This window comes from Phacochoerus africanus, chromosome X (assembly GCF_016906955.1).
Source record: "Phacochoerus africanus isolate WHEZ1 chromosome X, ROS_Pafr_v1, whole genome shotgun sequence".
Lineage (NCBI taxonomy): Eukaryota > Metazoa > Chordata > Mammalia > Artiodactyla > Suidae > Phacochoerus > Phacochoerus africanus.
The window spans coordinates 64,440,832-64,447,738 of NC_062560.1; positions in this window are offsets into that span (position 1 = coordinate 64,440,832).

Here is a 6,907-nt window from a genome sequence, read left to right on the forward strand (position 1 = left end):
CCAGCCTTACAACAAATACTAAAGGAACTTCTCCAGGCAGGAAAGAAAAGATCAGCAACAGGAAACAAAAATGCCACAAATGACAAGGCTCACCAGTAAAGGTATATATACAGTAAAGATACAAAATCATCCATGCACAATTACACCACCAAAATCAGAAATCATGAGAAGAGGTGGGTACAAATGCAGGACACTGGAGATGAACTTGCAATTAAGTGAACAACAACTTAAAACAATCTCATATACATATAGACTCTTACATCAAAACTTCAGAAGAACTGCAAACCAAAAATATACAATTGATACACAAACAAGGACTCTCTGGAGAAGAAATATATCTCATAGTAAATAAGTGCATAATCCACCATGAAGGGGGTCATTCAACATCATTCTTGGAATGATGAAGTCTTCTTACATCTGATTCTGATTTCCTCTCCATCAATGAACTTATGATAATTATAATTAAAGAATGCCACTGTACAATTAAATAATACAGTTCTACAACTGTATTATTAATAACCATTTCTCTCCATGGTACAATGTAAAGTCTATAATGTCTTGTTTATCACATCACCTAGAATGGTGTAATGCCTATATTGAAGAATCAATGAGATGTAACAAATTGTGAGGACATATTTATAAAGTTACACTGTTTTTTAACCAACTTATGCATTTTATACTTTACTTATTTTCAGAGGGTGTATTATTTTTGTTATTCTTACCAGTTAAGTTATTCTTTTTACTATGCTATATAAAATATTTAATGGTATATAAGGCTTTCTTCTTTATAAATTTTAGTTGCATAATATAACAATTTAATATAATGCTAATTTTTAAAGAAAAATTTAAGTGTAATAGATAAAACTAAGTAGTAAAGACGAAAGCCATAAAATTGGGATAAAGTATAGAATAAATTTCCTATTTGTCTCAGCATATTTTCCATTCCACTTCTCCAGAGGGAGTCACTTAATCTGTTTCTTAAGATCCATGATATAATAATCTGTGTGAATGTAATTGTGTGTAAATGCATGTATTTTATTTTGTAAAAAATAAAAATAAAATTTCAGAATAATAAAAAAAAAACAACAAAAAAAACCCAGGTTGGGCTGTAATGATTTTTGAAGAGTTTTTGATATCTTGCTTTCCAAAGAACAGCAGATTTATTGACTACTTTGATCATATGCTCTCCCTTTGCTGTAAAGTCTCCCAAGACTCATGTATATTTACTGATACATTCTTAGCACATACGTAGGCTTACTTTATTATTATTATTTTTTATCGGGTGTCAGTCATAAGGAACTTGATTAGTTCAACTTACTTCATTTTAAATATGAAGAGACTTAGGTCCAGTCACAAGAAACTACTTGGCAAAGGTCTCAAAACTATGACCGGGTCACTATGCTCTATAGCAAAAACTGGCACAACACTGTAAATCAACTATACTTTAATTAAAAAAAAAACATTGAGACTAGAATCTGATTTTCCTGATTATTTGTCAACTGACCATTTTACTTTATCAAAAGGACTGAATACATGCAGAGTTCTCAACCTCTGATCCTCTCATTAGAGCTTCAAATGGCCCTGCTGGTTTAGATAAGGCTAGTCCACGGCAGAAAAAAACAAAACTGGTTAGGTTCTGATTTGATACACATATCTAAATCTGTATCAATCCAGAATGTAAAAACCTAGATTGCTTTTTGTCAGGGGGAAAGGTTCATAGCCAGGTTGCATACATCCCTCCTTTACCACTTCCTCCTCCTCTTTATTTGAAAACGTAGGCCAAATCTTTAAGTATCAACAGGGACTTCTGGGTAGAGTTTAAAAAAAACCACAAAGAACTATTGCTTTTGGAATGGATTAGCAATGAGATCCTGCTGTGTAGCACTGAGAACTATGTCTAGTCACTTATGACGGAGCATGATAATGGGAGAAAAAAGAATGTATACATGTATGTGTAACTGGGTCACCACGCTGTACAGTAGGAAAAAAATGTATTGGGGAAATAACAAAAAAAAAAATGAAGAAATGACAGCGTGGATGATTAACTAAACTATCATTCCCCAATCAACTCAAGGAAGTAGAATAGTCTTCTGGAGCTTGTAGCTTTGATTCCTTAATGGGTGGGTGGTTGTAGAGGCTCAGGAAGAGTGCTTTTGCCAACTGAAGTGTGCACAGCTCAGTGCTTTGTTGGCAGACAGTCCACAATACTCAGAACTTTGCAAATGTTTCTGAGTTCAGCTGGGTGATGAAAGTGGGAGCCAGAAATGTGTTTTGATTGGGAAAAGGCAGTATGTTTTATGCAATTATCTTATATACCTTTTTTTGGATTAAATGAGATATAACGGACAAATAAGATTGTAAGATTTTTTAAATGTACGTTGTGCTGACTTGGTATACTATGCATTGTGAAAGGATTTCCTCCATCTAGTTAATTATCATATTCATCACCTCACATATTTGTGTAGGGTTTTTTTGGGGGGGGGCTGTTGTGTAGGGGGAGAACATTTAAGTTCTACTCTCCTAGCAAATTTCTTTATATATATATATAATGATTTTTATTTTTTTCCATTATAGCTGGTTTACAGTGTTTTGTCAATTTTCTACTGTACAGCATTGTGACCCAGTTGCACATACATGTATACATTCTTTTTTCTCCCATTATCATGCTCTGTCATAAGTGACTAGACATAGTTCTCAGTGCTACACAGCAGGATCTCATGGCTAATCCATTCCAAAGACAATAGTCTGTAACTATTAACCCCAAGTCCCCTCCCTATCCATCCCACTCCCTCCCCCTCCCCCTTGGCAATCACAAGTCTGTCCTCCATGTCCATGATTTTCTTTTCTGTGGAAAGGTTCATTTCTTCTGTATATTAGATAACAGATATGAGTGATATCATATGGTATTTGTCTTTCTCTTTCTGACTTACTTCACTCAGGATGAGAGTCTCTAGTTCCATCTGTGTTGCTGCAAATGGCATAATTTTGTTCTTTTTTATGGCTGAAAAGTATTCCATTGTGTATATATACATCTTCCTAATCCATTCATCTGTCGATGGACATTCAGGTTGTTTCTGTGTCTTGGCTATTGTGAAGAGTGCTGCAATGAACATGTGGGTGCATATGTCTTTTTCAAGGAAAGTTTTGTCCGGATATATGTCCAAGAGTGGGATTGCTGGGTCATATGGTAGTTCTATATATAGATATCTAAGGTACCTCCATACTGTTCTCCATTGTGATTGTACCAGCTTACATTCCCACCAACAGGACAGGAGGGTTCCCATTTCTCCACAGCCCCTCCAGCATTTGTTATTTGTGGACGTATTAATGATGGTCATTCTGACTGGTGTGAGGTGGTATCTCGTGGTAGTTTTGATTTGCATTTCTCTAATAATCAGTGATGCTGGGAAACCTGGACAGCTGCATGCAAATCAATGAAACTAGAACACATCCTCACACCATGCACAAAAATAAACTCAACATGGCTGAAAGACTTAAGTATAAGCTAAGACACCATCAAACTGCTAGAAGAGAACATAGGCAAAACATTCTCTGACATCAACGTCATGAATATTTTCTCAGGTCAGTCTCCCAAAGCAACAGAAATAAAAGCAAAAATAAACCAATGGGACCTAAGCAAAATGACATGCTTTTGCACAGCAAAGGAAACCAAAAAGAAAACAAAATGACAACTCACAGAATGGGAGAAATTAGTTTCAAATGATGCAACGACAAGGGCTTAATCTCTAAAATATACAAGCAACTTATACAACTCAACAGCAAAAAAGCTAACAACCCAATTAAAAAATGGACAAAAGACCTGAATAGACATTTCTCCAAGGATGATACACAAATGGCCAACAAGCACATGAAAAAATGCAAATTTCAACTATACATTACACTTACATAACATTCTTGAATGTTAAAAATATAACCAAGAGTATTTAAACATCTATTGACAAAGGAGTAAAGTTTAGTAGATGGAGCCCATGTAACCACATCACAATGCACTTAACCACAATAAGGAGTGCAATGAGACCTCATCATTTAGGACATGGGGCTTATGAAGCTGATTTCACCAAATGAAAGTTGCAGTTGGGGTATCATTCACTTGACAAGTATTGACAGAGCACCTACTAAATATGCTGTACTATTTTATGTTTGTATAGATCAATGCCTTTTCCCAAACATGGCAGATGCTATGGAGGATATATACTTCTGACTTCAAAGACCCTACAGTTTAGCAGGGGAGATAAGACATATACAAAAAAAACGATATACAGAAACATCAAAGAAACTGTGGTTTAGTGCCTTATTAATGGTACAAGTGGCTATGGAAGTTCACAGGTGAAAAAATAATTTCCTAATAGAATGGCCAGGGAAGGTTTCACAGAGTGGTGGACGGGATTTCATGTGTGTATGTATTTGGAGTTTTTTGAAAATGTGAAGGGAGACTATAAGGAGGATGATGGAATATCTGTTCTTGGTTTCTAGGAACAGTAGGTAAGGAGAGGTTTAAAATACCCCAGAGGGGAGTTCTCATTGTGGCTCAGCAGAAACGAACCTTACTAGGATCCATGATGATACAGGTTTGATCCCTGGCCTTGCTCGGTGGGTTGAGGATTGGCATTGCCATGAGCTGTAGTGTAGGTTGCAGATGCAGCTCGGACCCTGCATTGCTGTGGCTCTGGCATAGTCCAGCAGCTGCAGTAATTCAACCCCTAGCCTGGGAACTTCTATAAGCTGTAGGTGCAGCCCTAAAAAAATACACCAGAGGAGGAGTTTGTGCTGTGGCACAGTGGGTTAAGGATCCAGCATTGCCGCAGCTGTGGCGTAGGTTGCAGCTGTGGCTTGGATTCTCTCCCTCGTCTGGGAACTTCCATACGCTGTGGGAGCGGTTGAAAAAGAAAAAATTAATGATAAAAAATAAAATAAAATAAAGTACACCAGAGGAATTTTAGATAAGATATGAAAAGCAGCTTCCAGTTCTATGGACAGTGAAACACTGGAAGACATAAGAAAACTTAGAAAATTTGCAACTTTTTTAGGTTGGATATTAGACAATTATACACTTATGATGATTTAAAATCAGTACTTTAAACAAGCAGGTGAATGAATAGATGAGTGCTTGCCTTTTCATTCTATGTAATGTTGCACATTGCACATGCCTCCTTGGATGTCTCCCGTAAGCACAATTACATGTTTGAAAAGGAATTCATCTTTTCCCGCTCACCACCCTCAACTAGCTATTCCTCCTGGGTTATCCACCTCAGTGGATGACTACCATGCACCTGCTCAAAGTCAGGATCTTTGGTGCTCTTCTCTTTGCTTCACTTCCCACATCCAAACCACTACTAAGTCCTAATCTATCTCCTGAATCTCGAGTTTTCCCACTTCTTCCCAATTCCACTGCCACTTCTCTAGTATAGTTCCCCATCATCTTCCCCTAAAGTACCATATTAGCCTCCAAACTGGCCTCACTGTTTGCATGTTTATTCCCTTACAAACCATTTCTAAAACTCTGAATAATCATTCTAAAGTAGTCTTCCTCCAAAAAGCTTCCTTCAAGTGGCTTTCTGATGTTTAGAATGAAATCCAAACACTATACCATGGCATATAGGACTTGTCAAAGATTTGTCTCTACTCCATGTTCACTACTCTTTTTTTTTATCACTCTATACTCCAATCATAAATTCAACTGCTTTCTACTTTCCATACTCTCATTCCCATTTTGGGGGCTTTGTATGTGATGCTTCCTCCTTTATGAGTAATTTTTAGTCATTCTTCAAATAACAGTCTGTTCTATAGAGCCTTCTCTGACCAATGTCCATTACTCCCCACTCCTGAACCATGCCTACCCTGATTTCATAATATTGAAATTTCATTTACCTTTGTGTATATCTTCTTATTGGATGCAAACTCCTTAAGTGCAGGAGTATTTATCTTACTCCTGTAATTTCCAATCACCTACAATAGGGATGAACATTTCATAAGTGCTTATTTGATATTGAATGTATTTTTATAATCTTGCAGTACTATTCAGTCATGGGTATTTGAGGATGGGCTACTTGATTCCAGAAGGGAAAGAGAGGGAAGAGGAGTCTATGAATGTAAACCTTCAGAATAATAACTCCTGTGAGATGAGTGGAAACTGGGCACCTTCTTATTAAGGAGGAAGTTAGATAAAGTAGTAAGAGGTAAATTGTAAAAAGTCCATAAGCAAACCAAGTCTCAGAGAAAAATTGGGATATATGCACTTCCCTAGATTAGGCTTATTACCACAAAACCCAACCCTTGCTTTATCAAAGATATTCTTAATGAAACTTGTACATTTATTGAAGTACACAATGGTGAAGAATACAATGACTTGGTATAGTTTGGTGCTACTGTCTTGATTCATGCTAAGGGACTGGCAGTTTTATATACCAATGCTTTTGCACAATCAGTACAAATGTCAACATGACTGTTCCAGGATACACCACTGAGATTAAAAAAAGTTATTCAGCACTTGGCATATTTTATCAATACTTTTATTTCCATGCATTCTCATCAACTTCAACCATATTTAGATTCAGGCATTTTTAAGGCAAAAGTTTAATTCTGAGGATGAAATAATGTCATTTTTATAGCTAAATATTTAATTAGCTGTGTTACTGTATCATTGGAAAGTATCAGTACCACTATTTCTTTTACTGACTTTTTATTCAGTAGGCATTCATTAAGCAATGTCAACTGCACATGGCTTATTTAATCTCTTAGTTACTGTGTGTGTTTTTCTAGCCAATTTATGATAATTTGCCCATAAATTCCTTTGGTGGCATTATTTCTAGTTTTAAAGCTGTAACAAACAAATTTTGCATTTAAAGAGCTTATCCATCTATGTTTAAAATACTTAATTCTTTTATCC